This window comes from Haliotis rufescens, unplaced genomic scaffold, assembly GCF_023055435.1.
Source record: "Haliotis rufescens isolate VD_foot unplaced genomic scaffold, xgHalRufe1.0.p SCAF_1, whole genome shotgun sequence".
Classification (NCBI taxonomy): Eukaryota; Metazoa; Mollusca; class Gastropoda; order Lepetellida; family Haliotidae; genus Haliotis; species Haliotis rufescens.
In genome coordinates this window covers 29,912,098-29,930,757 of record NW_025963779.1, presented here as the reverse complement: position 1 = coordinate 29,930,757, position 18,660 = coordinate 29,912,098, and positions in this window count along the sequence as shown.

Below are 18,660 nucleotides of genomic sequence, written 5' to 3'. Positions count from 1 at the left end.
TCGGCAAACTTCTCTACAAACTTCCTGTAATAGGAACATAATCCAAGGAAACTCCTCATCTGCTTGGCTGTTTTTGGCACTGGCCAGTTCTGCACAGCAGATGTCTTTTCTGGATCTGTTTCAATGCCTTTCTCGGACACAATGTGACCTAGAAACCTCACTCGTTTCTGGAAGAAGATGCACTTTGATGGTTTCAGCTTCAGACCAGCCCCTAGTAGTCTTTCAAAGACATGTTCCAACCTTTGCAAAGCTTGTGGCACTTCTATTGCTCCAACTATAATGTCATCTATGAAAAGTAGACATTCCTCCCATTGCAGTCCCCGGAGCACTTCTTCCATTAGTCTTTCAAAAGTTGATGGTGCATTCGCGAGACCGAATGGCATCACTGTAAAGTGATAGAGTCCGAGTCCAGTCGTGAATGCTGTTTTCTCCTTGTCTTCGTCCACCAAACCTATCTGCCAGAACCCTGAGTTTAAGTCCATTGTGCTGAACCATTTTGAATTCGCCAAGGCATCAAGGCAATCATCAGTTCTTGGTAGAGGGTAAGCATCCTTTAATGTGACATCATTCAGACAGCGATAATCTGCGCAAAAGCGCATAGATCCATCTTTCTTTCGTACTAGGACCACAGGGGATGCCCAGGCACTGGTTGAAGGTTCAATTACTCCCCTTTTAAGCATCTTCTGGATCTCTTCTTTTTCAATTTCCCTTTTTCCGAAAGGTTGCCGTCTTGGAGGTTGTCGAATGGGACAGGCTGTTCCAGTGTTAATGCGATGTTCCACCTTTGAAGTTCTGCCAAGGTCGGCCGATGAAGTTGCAAAGACTTGTTGGTATCTTGCAAGAAGAACTGCAAAATCTTCACTCTCATCCATAGAGAGATGCTGGCAGCTTCTTTGCCAAAGGTCCTTGAGGTGGTCAGGAAGAGGTGTACATTGTAAGCTTGAAATATCAGCATTGACGTTGCAATGGACTGAGGCACATCTGTCTTGTTCTTCCAGCTGCATGTACAGTGACTCTGCTACTCCCACAACCATGTTACAGTGGAGTGTGACTTCGTCAGGACTGAAGTTAAAGACATTGATTTTCTGGACCTCTTCAGATGTATCTACTACGCACTCTGGTACATGGACTCCAGGCGGAAGATCCCTTTTCCCTGCTATAATACCAGCTGGAGCAAGTTTATTTGCCCTGGGTATCTTCATCGTTATCCAGGCTCCTGAATGAGGTGGAATAACTGTGGTCTCACTCACTTCAACACGACAACTCATTTCAGCTTCGGATGAAATCCAACAACTTAAGGAAGAATCCCCTGAATTGAGCTTTAGACGTTTGTAGTCGATGGCACTCACATGCTTCAAGAGGAAATCTTGACCCAGGATTGCATCCGGAATTACATCACACACAAAGATAGGATGTGTGTATTTTTGTCCATCAAGAATAATGTCCATGTCAGCATGCCCTTCAATCTTTAAACCTGTTCCATCCACTCCTGCGACTTTAATGGTCCCTTGCTGGAGAAAAGGAGCATCTTCCAACTTGATCTGGTCAAATATCCTCTTTGATAATATTGTCATGGTTGACCCACTGTCAACAAGGACGTTTGCTTCTACACCATATATGACACCCTGAATGTAGAATCCATTATCCAAACCCCCCTTAGAGTTCCCAGTCAATCCAACTCGGATAGCAGCATCTTCAGGCCTTGAATTCCCTGTCTCCCCATGGCCTACTGAGTCGACAGGATGGCTTTTCCCTGCGTCCCTGCAGATCCAGCATGAAAGGTGGACATCTGTTCCTGGCACCTTTTGTATATCGGGCAGTCTTTCATAAAATGTTCCCTTGATTTGCAGATGAAACAAGTTCTCTGACTTTGAGGTCGGTCATTTCTTTTCTCATATCTGAAGTTGTTGCCCTTTTCAAGCTTCTCTAACCTTCCCATGATCTTGTGCAGCACTTCACCCTGAAGATCTTCATTCGGCTTGGGTGCGCTCTCAAGTTCCAAGGGAGCAAGCCCTCCTTCGTTTCTGTTCCCTACTGCCCTGACTTGTCTCTTCTTATCTCGATGGTCACCAACCAATGCCTCGAACCTTTCAATCACCTCCACCGCTCCTGAAAGAGTCCTGCATCCTCTGTCAATGCAATGAAATTTAAGCTCTGGTGAGACTGTCTTGTATAGCTGATTAAGGGCAATAGCTTCCTGTGCCCTGCTGTCTAAGTCAATGTATGCCCTTTGGGTCATCTGTCTTAGGTCATCGGCCAAAGCAGCAACTGACTCCGCATTCTGTCTCTGTCTGACTTCTAGCCTTGAAAGCCATAAGCTCTGTTGTCTCTCACTCCCAAATCGGTGGTTCAGGTTCCTAACTAGCATGTGCAGTGACCTCTTCTCGTGTGGGGCCAGTCCCATGTAGAATGTCCTAGCAACCCCCTTCAGGCTGGCAGCAAGAACTAAGAGTTGCTGGTCCATAGGCCAGTCACCGAGTTCTGCACAATTCTTGAAGTGTGACAGGTACTCCTCCCAGTCTGTTGTCCCATCATAGAAATCTGGCCTGATTGTGAAGGGTACTCTTCTTCTAGGTATGACCATTGGTCTCCTAGGTGTTGCATCATCTCTATGGTGTACTCTGACCTCGCCATTGGATCTGCTTGGCTCTTCATCAAGTGATTCAGCCTCTTCATACAGTTCATCAATTGTCTCCTCTTCAAAAGATATGTCCCCTTGTCCTTCTTCTGCTGTGGTTTGATGACACTTGTCAAAAGAAACTTCTGCGTCTGGAGATGAAACTGTAGCCATCTTGTCACTGGTCCTAACTGTAAGTCCCTTGGTTCGTATCAAGGATGTTTAAAAATATAAACATCCCACTTCTGACACCAGTTTGTAGCGGCCCGGACTCGAACTTCTGATAAACCTCGAAGTCTGGATGTAACTGAGAGTCAAAACACTTCTTTCCAATGAATAATTAGTTTTTATTCATGTGGGTATAACAATGCCTTATATGGACAACACAATGCTTCCAAATAAGTAGATCCCTCTGAGCTTTAAGGTTTATTTGTAAGGACCAGTGTCAGGGCAAAATAATTATTGCCTGTAACTATAATGGTAGTTTACTGCTATTAATATATATATATGGATGACTTTACAGTTACTCAGATAGCAATTTGTGTTTGTGTTCAAAAATGCAGTCTATTTATAGAAATGATTACATAAGGACAAGGGGAACTTTTGGGCTGAATTATCTGCCCTTTGATTGAAACTGACCTTTAGACTGCCAAAGTCAGAATGACCCAGAATGGATCTCATCGTATTTATAGGTGTGAGAAAATGGTCACATGTCTGTTATTGACCAATCAAATTACGAGAAATTACGTCTCTTTACGTCCTTATTCCTTTGAGGGATCTACTTTCACAATGTAAAATCACTGAAATAAAGAGGAAGGCAAACCATCTCAGGAGGTAATTTGGTATAAAAATGAGTATTTATACCAATCAATGAATTCTGTCTAATTGATTCACTAATTGCCTTCCAATATCACAAGATAAACAATTACGTCCTGCTACGTCGAAGCTACGTCCTTGCTGCCTGCCGAGAGGACGTAATAACAACAAGCAACATCGACTGGGAATTACGATGGACAATTCAAAGAGGAAGATTACAAATGTCAGGAGGCAATTGGAATTTATCTGATGCATAGGACGTTTAATAACACAAATTGGCCACTGGTATGCTTTGACAGAAGCACTGGATGTCATATTTATGAGAAACATGTTCATAAATAGTGACGCTAAATACTGCGCATGAATACATCAGCGAAGATTACATAGTTCCTGATGTCAGAATTAACAGTAACTTTAATACACGTCTTGACATATCATCAAATACGATTCTGGGTTCCTCTGGACATAGTTCATTAGATTAAATAAACTTTATAATGCAAATGCTAAGCATTAGCCAAATTCAGTAACTTCATCGCGACCTAGGCTAGCTGTCACAAAGTTAAAATGGCGGGCGTCGGCGAAACACGTAGCTCAGCCCTGATCACAAATTCACACAAATATGGATAAATATCAAGCTGCCAAGTGATTGTGATCTGTTTGTTGAAGAACAAAGGTATGATTAATCTGTATCTGATGGTTAATTTGCGTAACTGTGTGCTTAGAACGATGAATTCTTCAAAAGTTACGGTCAATGCAAAACTCTTGAAACAAGTAAACAAGATCGTTTTGACAGGCACGTTGTTGACATCGATGCTTATGAGGTACTGGCACATCCTAAACAATATGCGTAACATGATGGCATGGACATATGATTATTTTTACGAGATAACGGTGTGCCATGAAGCTCTATAAAAGCATGCTATGATCCTCTGATAGATTTCTTACCAAAACGGGATTCAAAACATTGAATTACGTGAAAACGAGGTTGGCAAAAGTATACTGATATATACCTGCAAAACTAATTACAGTTTACAGGATAATTATGATATAATTCGTGCACTGTCATATAACCATCAAAAATACAACAGGGAAATATTTAGGAAATATTTCTAATTTTTACAAGCTGTCATAACTTACATATTTTATAATAAAGACACATTAATATTTATATATTCTTCGTGATGGCCATCACATTATAGATGTTGCGAGTTCTACTCACGTCACAGAATTTCCATGCGAAAAATTTGTGACTTTTAACAAGTCAAACATCAACATTAGATGATATTAAAAGGCTATGTCGGCCTTATAGACTGTCCAGAGGAAACCATTAGATTCGACTGTTGTCTACGGCAAAGCCATATGTATGTAATGGCAAGAGGAAAGGGGTTGGCAATATTCATAACCATCAAACTGCCAACATCATTGTAGTGTGTCTGTTTACAGCATCCAAAAGACGTCAACGCAGCCATGGTCACAAGAAAGGACGAAGGCCAAAAAATACCATTCATTTCGGAGATTTGTTGCCATTGAGATTGCACAAAGTAAGAACAAGATTATGATTTGCGTCATTCAAACAAATGAAACGACTCCAGCAACCTTTGCTGATGGGTGGGTCCACATACAGTAAGAGCCCACAGTATCAATAGAAAAGTTCTTGATATTGCTTTGAGACGTGTAACCAAACTAGAAACATACTGCTCTAAATCAGACAAAGAACACTTGTTCTTGAATTTGAAATTTGCAAAAAGGGAATTAATGTGTTAAATTTAAGTAACATTCTCAGACAAAAAATCCGTTTCCTAAAATGTCCCAGAATATTTCAAATTTCAGGAACCATCAACAATTTCATTTAGGTTGTTCAGTTATAGGAACGTGTTGCACAACGTGGACTTGGCAGCTCGTGATGTAAATTCCGCTGCTTGTGGCTGGCAAGACTCATCATACAGTAACTGCTACCAACCTCTAGGCCATATAATCACAGGTGACCTCCATTGTTGACAATAACAACATTCGTCAGTTTTACAAATATGGACCAAAATATCCCGAGCCGCCCTATACCAATCGGGATCACTTTCGTTGTGAACGCTGTCGACGCATATGCCAAAAATGTCCCAAAAGAGAAAAGTAACTTGTTGAATGACTTTGAGAGAGGGTTAAGTCAGTGAGTGATTTCATTAGTAGAATGCACATACTGAAACAGAGGAAACAGATTTTGAAAAAAACCCATTCTGTCCCAGCCAGTTGTCATCCAAAAAATAGATACCCTACATGAAACGTCTGTGGTAACTGTTGTTCCCACTGACAAGGCCTGAAATGACATAACTATTATTTGTAAGCATCACTACATTGATTGTGTGATCAAAGATCTTGGTATAAGTGACATATCAAACAATGCCACATATAAGGCCAGTACTGAGGAAGAAATCTACCAAAACCATGCATCAGTACGATCAACTTTTGACTTGACTGTAAAACCTGAAGACATGTCCATCCTTCTTTTGTACTGGATTCCAAAGCTTCATAAAAATCCGTACATTGACGGGTCCAGCAACGTACCACTAAATCACTGTCTCAAAGATTAACCATAATCCTTAATACAGTCAAGAAAGGACTTCCGTTATATTCACAGAAAGTATTTGAGATAAGAGGAATTAGTTGGTTGGTTTGTTGTTTAACGCCGCACTCAGCAATATTCCAACTATATGACGGCGGTCTGTAAATAATCGCGTCTGGACCAGGCAATCCACTGATTGATATCATGAGCATAGATTCACGCAAGTGAGATACGATGACATGCATCAACCAAGTCAGCAAGCCTGACCACCCGATCCCGTTATTCGCCTCTTATGACAAACATAGTCGCCTTTTATGGCAAGCATGGGTTGCTGAAGACATATTCTACTCCGGATCTTCACGGGTCTAAGTGGAATTAATCAATTTGGTTTCTCACAACCTCAAAGGATTTGCTTGACTTTTTACAATCTCAGAAAAGTTCAATTCTGTCAAACGTTTGATTTTTCAAATTGCACACCATATCCCCATGGCAAACTAAAGGTTAAACTGCATTCTTTGATCAACGGGGCTTTCGTTACAAAACGTGGTGACCATGGATACAGTTACATCACTGTCTTTGAACAAAGATTCAGGGCAATCTGCCAATAATGAAAGCGTACTGATAAAACAACGTGAAATGCTGGACTTTTTTATATCACTGTGAAACTCGGGGGTAAGAAACACAGACAAGAAGTATGCATCCCCATTCGCATAAGTTATGCTCCCCTTCTAGCTGATATGTTTCTATATGCATATGATAAGACTGCCTATTCGGATTGGCAAAGTCAAAAGAAGGTACTTTGACCAAGACGTTTTAACTTAAGCTCCATGTATATCGGTGATCTCCCTTCATTCTCCGCCTCATCTGTTTCATATTTAGATCTATGCATAAAGATTGAGAGCAACGAAGGACTATCCACAAGACCGTTTGACAAGAGGGATGTGTTCGACTTGCCCTTCATGTGGAGCAATATTCCTGCAGCTCCAGCCTTAAATGTTTACATAATTTTACAACTTTTGAGGTACAATCGAACATGGTGCTTCTACCAAGATTTCAGAGTGCTCCACGTGACTCCTGTTTAGTTGTTTAATCAAGGTTACAAGCATGGCCTCAGTAGAGCTTTCAAAATGTTTTATGGTAATCATATGAGCAACCTTTCCCAAATTTCACGCTTCAGTGACAAAACGTATGTCCATTGTAATTCCCTATTTTGACTTGTACGATATGTTTCGTTTTTTAGGTGAACAATTTACTTGCCTCTGCGTGTGTTTGTATCGGGTGTACCGGCGTGTAGGATACGCTCATCATCCGCGAACACCTGGTATCATCACTATTTGATAATGAACACATAAACACATGATCATTACATAGTCGGAATCTACAGTAATATAAGCAAAAGGGTCAGAATATTAATATTTAATCCTCTCATATATGTAGTCAATGTTGAATGCACTTTTGGTTGGTATCTGTAAAAAGGTATTCAATTATTAGATACAATGTGATATGGGATGTTTTTTCTAAGTGTAGCTAAAGAGGCTTGTCCCACCATGCAGATTGTCTTGACCATTGAAATAGTGATAGTAGAAGAAGAGGAACTATCTTGATAAAGAGATCAAGAAACTATAGAGTTTTAAGCAAAGGTTAAGTACATCTTCGATGAAAGGCGAGCTTCAGTACCTAATGAAAATCAGATGTATCCTGTATGACCTCAACATCGTTGCGAAATAAGTGTGAGACATGTTTAATGCCAAGTCAGCAAGTATCTCTGTTATTTCGTTTCCGGAATCAAACTCGTCATCAGTTCAGTATTTGCTTTACGAGTCTGACACACCGATCTAGTGATGAAGTGATACATTTTTGCTGCTTTGACATATTTAGAGGGTTCATTTCTCTACGATCATCGATCTACGCAATTGGGATACGATGACATACATCAACCAAGTCAGCGAGCCTGACTACCCGATCCCGTTAGTCGCCTTTTACGACAAGCATAGTCGCCTTTCACGGCAAGCATGGATTGCTGAAGATCATTCTACCCCGGATCTTCATGGGTCTATGGTGTTAAAGCATACTCCATATCTATATGTATCTACATTTAAAGAGGGATGTATTTATTTTCTACGAAAGACGCCCACTTGTGGGAATTCAGGGTTAGACTAGGTACCCTGTAACCCTTGTGGTGTCGACCTGTGGTGTCGTGCAAAGTTTTGTTTTTGTTTGTTTGTTGTTTAACGCCGCACTCAGAAATATTCCAGCTATATGACGGCGGTCTGTAAATAATCGATTCTGGACCCGACAATCAAATGATTGATATCGTAAGCATCGATCTGTGCAATTGGGATACGATGACATTCATCAACTAATTAAGCGAGCCTGACCACCCAATCCCGTTTGTCGCCTCCTACGACAAGCATGCGCGCCTCTTACGACAAGCATGGGACGCTGAAGATCAATTCTAACCCGGAATCTTCACGAAGTGACGAAATGGATTGTGTGGTCAGGCTCAGTGAATGGTTTGATTGCGTGTCATACCTCGCCGGCGTGGCCGCTACTTATAATATTCTACATTTGTTTCTCTGGTGGAGACGAGATTATTTACATAAAGCCGGCATATTACTGAGAACGGCGTAAAAGAACAAGTAAGAAACAGACACACATTTTAACATAATATTCGAAAATTGTAAGGAAGTGATACATGGACAGACCATAAAATAGCTTCCTTTTGTTCAGTTTAGCAAACGCTCTATTCAATAGACATAGATTGCCATCAACCAATTTAACTTTTGATATGGCGCAATGCACAGAATTTAGAATCGTCGTGAAAGGTGACTGACCGACTCGAAATGCCATAACAGTAGTCGCTTGCGCGGGCTGATTTTTCCGCCGTCAGCAATCGGGCGACTATGTTTTAGCTTCATAACGGCAGCCTGCTTGGTGTACGTTAAATTAGGATTCTGGATCAAGTGAATCAATATTCAGTTGAATGAGCAATGACCCTCGCCATCTGGCTATGACGTCACAACAATGCAACCAATTGCTATTATCCATTGAAACTCTGACCTCGTTTTCAGATGTTCCCTTGGGCTAAGTGTCCCTAAACTGAAACTGAAATCCATGGCAGTAATACATCTGGCCTATTTTAGACTCTTTGCATGTGTGTCAAATGTGCTGCCCTGCACGGCGGAGTATAATACTTTATAATTACTTGGAAACGTGTAGTCAAAACATTTTAGGGATCGGTTTACTGATTTTTAAATTTATTACCACCTCCGAAAAAATATTTGCTGTTAAGTACATGCAGTCTAGGTCACTAAAACATGCGTGAAATAATTAGACATTTATTATTTGTGGACAGAAACGTTTAAGTCATTAATAATTGGGTGAACAGATCGTTACGGACAAACACAAACCGTGTCTATATATAGACGAGAGAGAATCTAGAGTTTATATCCACAATATTAACGGCGACACACACTGAACATATTAACGAGTTGTGTTTAATGACTGAGCTTAGCAGAGTGTTGTCCCCAATGCCTTAACATATCAACGAGTTTTGTTTGATAACTGAGCATACCTACGAATTGTGCCTAATGACAGAAGATCAGAAAGTTGTGCTTAATGACTGAGAATATCGGCCAGTTGTGCTTATTGACTGAGAATATCGGCCAGTTGTGCTTAATGACTGAGAATATCGGCCAGTTGTGCTTAATGACTAAGAATATCGGCCAGTTGTGCTTAATGACTGAACATATCGGCCAGCTGTACTTAATGACTGAGAATATCGGCCAGTTGTTTCTAATGACTGAGAATATCGGCCAGTTGTGCTTAATGACTGAGAACAATAGTGTGAAAATGATATGCCTTTATGAGGCCTTCGTTTTTCGAGCTAAACAGGCCTGAGTTATCCCCCTTAGAATATGAGGTAATTCGTGCCAATTCAACTGGGCCCCTGTCTATTCTGAACGCAAAAGATATCAAGTACAAGTTTTCGGTAAAACAACATGGCCTACGACACACTCCGGCGCAGTGGTGACTCAGCAAAACACTATGCTGGCTGGCATCTGAGACGCTAGAATCACACACCTGTACCTACACCACGTGAAGCGGCTCTAACAAAGCATGATGACGTCATAATGTTTATCAATTGGCACCAATGACGTCATATTGCAAGGGGCATAAGCCATGGTGTTTTTGTTATGGAAATAGAACACTTGGTAAATGTGAAAAATATAAATCGTTTTAATGCAAAACATATGTTAATTAATTGTGATATTTTTTATATTTTTGTCTATGACACTTCTAGGTTAACACTTTTATTGTGGAAAAAGTACAAGAAAATTAGGTTCATTTCCGTGTGAACTTGCCCTTTAATGACTGAGAATATCGGCCAGTTGTGCTTAATGACTGAGAATATCGGCCAGTTGTGCTTAATGACTGAGAACATCGGCCAGTTGTGCTTAATGACTGAGAATATGTGCCAGCTGTACTTAATGACTGAGAACATCGGACAGTTGTGCTTAATGACTGAGAACATCGGCCAGCTGTACTTAATGACTGAGAATATCGGCAAGTTGTGCTTAATGACTGAACATATCGGCCAGCTGTACTTAATGACTGAGAATATCGGCCAGTTGTTTCTAATGACTGAGAATATCGGCCAGTTGTGCTTAATGACTGAGAACATCGGCCAGCTGTGCTTAATGACTGAGAATATCGGCCAGTTGTGCTTAATGACTGAGAATATCGGCCAGTTGTGCTTAATGACTGAGAACATCGGCCAGCTGTATTTAATGACTGAGAATATCGGCCAGTTGTGCTTTATGACTGAGAATATCTGCCAGCTGTACTTAATGACTGAGAACATCGGACAGTTGTGCTTAATGACTGAGAACATCGGCCAGCTGTACTTAATGACTGAGAATATCGGCCAGTTGTGCTTAATGACTGAACATATCGGCCAGCTGTACTTAATGACTGAGAATATCGGCCAGTTGTTTCTAATGACTGAGAATATCGGCCAGTTGTGCTTAATGACTGAGAATATCGGCCAGCTGTACTTAATGACTGAGAATATCGGCCAGTTGTGCTTAATGACTAAGAATATCGGTCAGTTGTGCTTAATGACTGAACATAGCGGCCAGCTGTGCTTAATGACTGAGAATATCGGCCAGCTGTACTGAATGACTGAGAATATCGGCCAGCTGTTCTCAGTGACTGAGAATATCGGCCAGTTGTGCTTAATGACTGAGAACATCGGCCAGCTGTACTTAATGACTGAGAATATCGGCCAGTTGTGCTTAATGACTGAGAACATCGGCCAGCTGTGCTTAATGACTGAACATATCGGCCAGTTGTGCTTAATGACTGAGAATATCGGCCAGTTGTGCTTAATGACTGAGAACATCGGCCAGCTGTATTTAATGACTGAGAATATCGGCCAGTTGTGCTTTATGACTGAGAATATCTGCCAGCTGTACTTAATGACTGAGAACATCGGACAGTTGTGCTTAATGACTGAGAATATCGGCCAGTTGTGCTTAATGACTGAACATATCGGCCAGCTGTACTTAATGACTGAGAATATCGGCCAGTTGTGCTTAATGACTAAGAATATCGGTCAGTTGTGCTTTATGACTGAACATAGCGGCCAGCTGTGCTTAATGACTGAGAATATCGGCCAGCTGTACTGAATGACTGAGAATATCGGCCAGCTGTTCTCAGTGACTGAGAATATCGGCCAGTTGTGCTTAATGACTGAGAACATCGGCCAGCTGTACTTAATGACTGAGAATATCGGCCAGTTGTGCTTAATGACTAAGAATATCGGTCAGTTGTGCTTTATGACTGAACATAGCGGCCAGCTGTGCTTAATGACTGAGAATATCGGCCAGCTGTACTGAATGACTGAGAATATCGGCCAGCTGTTCTCAGTGACTGAGAATATCGGCCAGTTGTGCTTAATGACTGAGAACATCGGCCAGCTGTACTTAATGACTGAGAATATCGGCCAGTTGTGCTTAATGACTGAGAATATCGGCCAGTTGTGCTTAATGACTGAGAATATCCGCCAGCTGTACTGAATGACTGAGAATATCGACCAGCTGTACTCAATGACTGAGAATATCGGCCAGTTGTGCTTTATGACTGAACATATAGGATCTTCAGCCACCCATGCTTGTAGAAAGAGGCGACTAACGGGATCAGGTGGTCAGGCTCGCTGGCATGGTGAATGCAGGTCATCGTATCCCAATTGCGTAGATCAATGCACATGTCAATCACTGGATTGTCGGGTCCAGACTCATACACCCGTTATACAGCTGAGCCCAGTTGCACAAAGCGATATTAGCACTAGGGTGATCGTAACTCCCATACTTTAATATAGGCGTATGATAGTCATAGCGCTGAGGCAGCTTTGTGCAATGGGGTCCTGGAATATGTCGGAGCGCGGCGTTAAAAAACAAACAGAGAAATGAACTAAGAATTGTTGTGCTAATCCAAAGAGCATTCTGTCGGTGAAATATGTAAGATAAACACTGGTCATTTATTGGTTATTGCTGCAATGGCACTGAACATATTGGAAAGTTCTGCCGAGACACTTGGCTGCCAGGACAGCTCTGTGACCTTGTTTTTTTGGCGAGGTTTGAAATAAACAGTTTAACTCTTTCAGCTACGGGTCACGTCTAATTTGTGAAAGGAACTTTACTCCAGGGAGCTGCTGGCACAAATGAGTTAATAAAACGAAAGAAATTCCCCTAGGAATCTGCAGATTGGCATTGATCGCCACACAGTGCTCGGCTGAGAGCTCCATGCGCAGTAAGTAGAGACAAGTGGTGATAGGAGCTGGTCAGCTGAACAACAAAGGAAGCACACGGACAAGTCTAGGGCTCTGATTCTTTGGTTGCTACTGTGAGTGAGTGAGTGAGTGAGTGAGTGAGTGAGTGAGTGAGTGAGTAATGCTTTAAACCGGATCAGCAGTATTGCAACTACAGTAAACTACGTTTATAACGAACACGCTTATAACGAACTAACGGATATAACGAACTTACTTTTTTGTCCCGACTATTTGCTGTAGTTATGCTGTATATATATATATACCATGTCTTTTCTGCTACTGACCCGTGAAGATACGGGGTAGAATATGTCTTCAGCATCCCATGCTTGCCGTAAAAGGCGAGTATGCTTGCCGTAATAGGCGACTTACAGGATCGAGTGGTCAGGCTCGCTGACTTGGTTTGATCCATGTTATCAAATCCCAATTACGTGAATCGATGCTCGTGATTTCAATCACTGGACTGTCTGGTCCAGACTCGATTATTTACAAAGAGCCGTCATATATCTGGAATATTGCTGAGAGCGGCGTTTAACAACAAACAAACAAACAAAACTTGAAGTAGATCTGTTAATAGTTCTCTTTGGTTAATAAGAGATGTCTATACCAGCGTTCAGCCGTCCCCTTTTTTCTGATTCCCCGTGGGATGTACTCCATCCCCATGTTGAAGAGCGAGATCTCAGATTAAGCAGGGCACATATGTAGCACCGTGAAGCTCAGACCTCACTAATGAAGACGGACTCAGGAAGGCCCCGCGACCAAGATGACGGCGCGGTGAAGTGGCTCTCGTGGTTCAAGTGCCGATATTCGAAATGAATTTCATTTAAAGAATTTTATTGGAAACGAGATCCCTGAGAGTTACATTCTTGGCGGTTGCCCAATTTATAGTTTTCAGATGCTTGTTTTATGGTTGGCCCTCTATGAACGAGTTAAAGATTGTCACCGAGCCATACTAAAAGACCTGAATTAACACGTTTCCAATGTGTGTCAATTCTCTTTCTGCACACGTCAGAAGTACACGTTGCTGTTCAGACGTGTCTCGCATAACCAAACAATTGGTTGAGTAAACATTGCACAGAGCCCTATTTGAGTTACACAAAGCATCACTCCAGTCGCTCGTGCACCATGCCTACAGGCACATGCTGTTAAACCGATATAAGCAATATTTACATCAATAGGTTTTTCTTCTTGTTTTTTTTTGCTTAGCGCCGAATTTATCAATATCCCAGTAATATGACGGGTCTGTAATAATCGAGTCTGGAATAAGATAAAGAAGTGATTGATAGTACGAGCAACCATACAGCCGCGTTACGATGGCAGCAATCAACCAGGGACCTGTTCCACAAAGCGATCGTACTGCTACGACAGTCGTAAGTCCATGTAAGTATGGGAGTTACGATCGTCTTAGCGCTACGATCGCTTTGTGGAACGGCGACCAGGTCTATGGAATATTATAAGGGCCATTTTCTCGATCTCGACTTTTTGAAACGAGCTAAATATGCCAGAAGACGAGAATGCGAGATCGCGATTTGGCCAAAACCTCGCGTTCTCGCGATCTCGCGAACTCGCATTCTCGTATTTTTTGTCGTTTCCACAGGTCGAGATCGCGAGATTGTCCCTTGCAGTATTCCATACAAGAGTACCGGGCACCTGCCTATTCTAACCCGAAGCCGTCAAGGGGGATATTAAAAGCGACAGTTAGGACTGTTTCGGAATAACAAACTGGAGGATAGTCTAATATCGTACATGGTGGCCCATCACATCTGCCCAGTCTCAATGTTAACTCAGCACAAGGATCCAATAGACTCAACTTAGATGTGAGAAAAAAGCATATCTCTACGTTGATACCCCCCAATTATATGGTCTATATACTGTCAACTATGCAGACAAACTAGCTCACTGACTGTGATCAAACGAGCAAGACGATGCTGTACATGTAGCGAGTGTTTGTTTTTTGTTTAACGCCGCACTCAGCGATATTCCAGCTATATGACGGCGGTCTGTAAATAATCGAGTCTAGACCAGAGGATCCAGTTATTAATATCATGAGCATCGATCCACGCAATTGGGATCGATGACATGCATGAACCAAGTCAGCGAGCCTGACCACCCGATCCTGTTAGTCAACTCTCACAACAAGCATAGTCGCCTTTTACGGCAAGCACGGGTTGCTGAAGACCTATTCTTCACGGGGAGATAGAGTGAGTGAGTTTGAACAATATGTCAGCTTGATGGCGGAGGACATCCCAAAGTGATGCAGGTTGTAGATATTTACCACCAGCACGGCAGGGTGCTGACAAACCTACAAGCATAATCAGGGCGAATCTGGGAATCGAACCACAGGTTCCTGGGATGCATTTAGGACGCAACTCTACACGGCAAATTGCGCATTCGTGGTCACTCATTACTCGTATTAAAGTACAGGGGGTACGGTGGGCCCAGTCGTCTAAGGCGCCGTGATTCGCTGTGCAGAGTTGCGTCCCTTGTGCGTGCCAGAAATGATTGTGGGGTCGAATCCCGGTTCGCCCCGATTATGTTTCTAGGTTTGTCAGCACCATACCCGCGCTCGTGGGTTTCATCGAAGTGGTAAACGTCTGAGACCTGCATCACTTCGGGCTTTCCTCCCACATTAAGCTGACACGCCGCGATATAACTGGAAAACTGTTTAAAGCGGCGTTATACCAAACTCACGCACTCACTATTAAAGTACAGAAAGCCTTGGTCAATTTAGTTGTCAAGGGATCTCCTTCGCAGACATTTTGCAAAAAGAATATTGTCAAGGTCTTTTCCACAATGAGCCTTGTTTGTTATTATTCATGTGAAATGTTGATTCAAGAAATTCCAGTTCGGATTTGAAATTAATCTTGCGTGTTTACTATAAGTAAACCTTTGTTTACGGTCGCGGTGCTATTGTCCCGGAAAACATGGTGATGCTATGCACCAAATCAATCGCTAGTCTCATACTTTATGCATGCCACTTTCACGAGACTTATATAGCAGATGCAAATTCAATTACGAATATAAAATAGTCTGCTCAATTAACGTCACAGACAATGGATATACGAATCTAATTCCGGCGGATGATCCCTTGTCAGAGCGCGGCCCACGTCGACAAAGACGTGGACATCCCGGTGAGAGAGAAGGTCTGGAAGCCGGCCGCGTAATGTGTCCCGAGTGTGAAGTAGTCTGCGAACGCCAACACATCCATACCGCACGTGACTACATACACAGACTATAGACAACCGTCTTATTTCGAGCTATTTCATACAGGACTGTATCTCCAGATGGTAGAAAGACAACCTTCTGTAGATTATAGACAACATTATGTATATACTCAGATTATAGACAACATTATGTATATACTCAGATTATAGACAACATTTTGTATATACTCAGATTATAGACAACATTATGCATATACTCAGATTATAGACAACATTATGTATATACTCAGGTAATTGACATAATGTTTATATAAAGATTGCAGAAAAATTATGTATATACTCAGGTTATAGACAACATTCTGTATATACCTTAAACACCCTCTTTTTCGACGTATTTAATTTTCAATTTTGATACATTTGAACACTTGTACCTCGTTACAGTTTAGTAAACAACAATGCAGCTGAACAGGCCAAGTCGGAAATGCGAAAGGTATTTTGAAGATGGCCGACTCGCTAGGTCATGACACATCCACCGCCAGGTCTTCGTGTCATGTGAGAAAATGTCGAACACTTTTGTGTAGTCTTTTGAGGTGATTCAACGATTCCATCCGCAAGTATGTTTACACAAGCAGCACTTGGCATTGTCTAACATACATGTTGATAATCACTACTCTTCTCAATAATCTTCTTACGGCGTTTAAGTAGTAAATATTGACTGCATTCTATTTTCACTCAAGTCGTAGTCGAGACCCAGCTGACCCGGTGATGTCAGGTGCTGCTGCAATTCTCTGTGTGTAGTTGCCTCCCTTAGTTGTGCTAAAAAAGATCTGCTGAATTTGGGTTCGAATCTTACACTCACCATGGCAATGATCCATTGTTTGCCAGCACCATGACCCGGTCTGTGACTCGACCTGTTGATTTGTTTTTCGATTTTCTCAAACAACAAGCAGACATGCCAGACTATAAGTAAAATGTTGACAATGTCCAAAGTCGAGTAAAGCTCACTACCTGTTGTTACAGAACAAGCAATGTCTTCTGCGCGTCATCCTACTAAGCATATTGAAACCACAATCACAGGCAATGTGCTGTGTGCCCCTGGTCAGGAAATAGACCTGATCATTTCAAATACCGTATTTCTCCTAATGGACGCCGTGTCAAAACCACCTCTGCACAGCGAATTCCGGTGCCTTATACAAACCCATGGTCCCCTAACCACGAATGTAATACTGAAAGTGTGTAAGTGGTCTTAAAATCTTAAATAAAGATGGTAGTGTTGGTAGTTGTAGAGATGACAGTATTGGTAGTAGTAGAGACGCAGTTGCAGTAGTTCTGTTGGCATAATTTAGGCTTGTATTGGCCAATTAAAAGGTCTGTTTGCACCCAACTCTTTACATAGTTTTTAAATCCATGTTAAGTTTTGTAGGAATGACTGTAAAGTTTAATCAAGCCATGTGATAACATCTTTAACATGTTAAGATATTACTGCTCGCAACAATGAACTTCTATTCCCACCTCGGGTATATATACAATCTGTAAAGTTTAGAACACGTAAACAAAGATTGCCTGCAACTTCTGCTGTTGACGACCAACAATCTGCAGTGTCCGCTGTTGTCTGAGGCACCCGTGTACAGGGTCATATGCATTCGTCTGGAAGCATGGGGGCGGTCGGGTAGCCTAGTGGTTAAAGCATTTGCTCGTCACGCCGAAGACCCGGGTTCGATTCCCGACATGGGTACAATGTGTGAAGCCCATTTCTGGTGTCCCCCGCCGTGATATTGCTGGAATATTGCTAAAAGCGGCGTAAAACCATACTCACTCACTCACTCTAGAAGCATGTCTGGATGTCAGACCCACAGTTTTATCCTGTAGCGTATAGTTGACGTCGAAAGTCGGATTCCTGTGGCAGCACTGAAGTTGGGCCCTGATGCAGAAATGGATCTGTTCCTCGACGAAATGGTGCGTGCATATCGAGCCTGCTTGTGAAAAGTCTTTCTGGGCATTCCTCTACCCACCCTAATTCTAACCCCACCTTCAGCCGATATCGTTCCGTCAGTCGGGATATCACACTTTTAGATTTTCCAAAGTGTCTGACAACTGCATTCTGTGATGTGCCAGATTCAATATTGCGCACATTTTTTTTCATTTTCTGTCATGTACACTTTTGGAGGTATTTTCTTTCGTTGTACCCGACCAATGAACCATGTGGTTGTGACGTTTATTGACACATGCCAGTAACCAGGATGTGTCACCGTGGACGGCATGTAAAACGTGTGCTATGTGCAAAGTGCGAGGGAGTTTGCTATCCGCGTTCTGTAACTGTGTCACGTGCAACAAAGCTGGTCATTTCGTTCTTGTAGCTGAAATGGTAGGTGTTCCCTTAACTAGTGTTCCTCGTATATTTTAGAGTGAGTGAGTGAGTGTGGTTTTAAGCCACTGTTTGCAATATTCCAGCAATATCACGGTGGGGGCGGCAGAAATGGGCTTCACAGATTGTACCCATGTCGGGAATCGGGTCTTCCTCGTGACGAGCGAACGCTTTAACCACTAGGCTATCCGACCGCCCCCGTATATTTTAGAGCTATCCGGGCAAATATGTGTCATATGTCAAATACATTGCCATATTAGCTTCGTCTTCAACCTTGAGTCTATTCCGTTGTGTCGTTATTATATTCATTTTCAT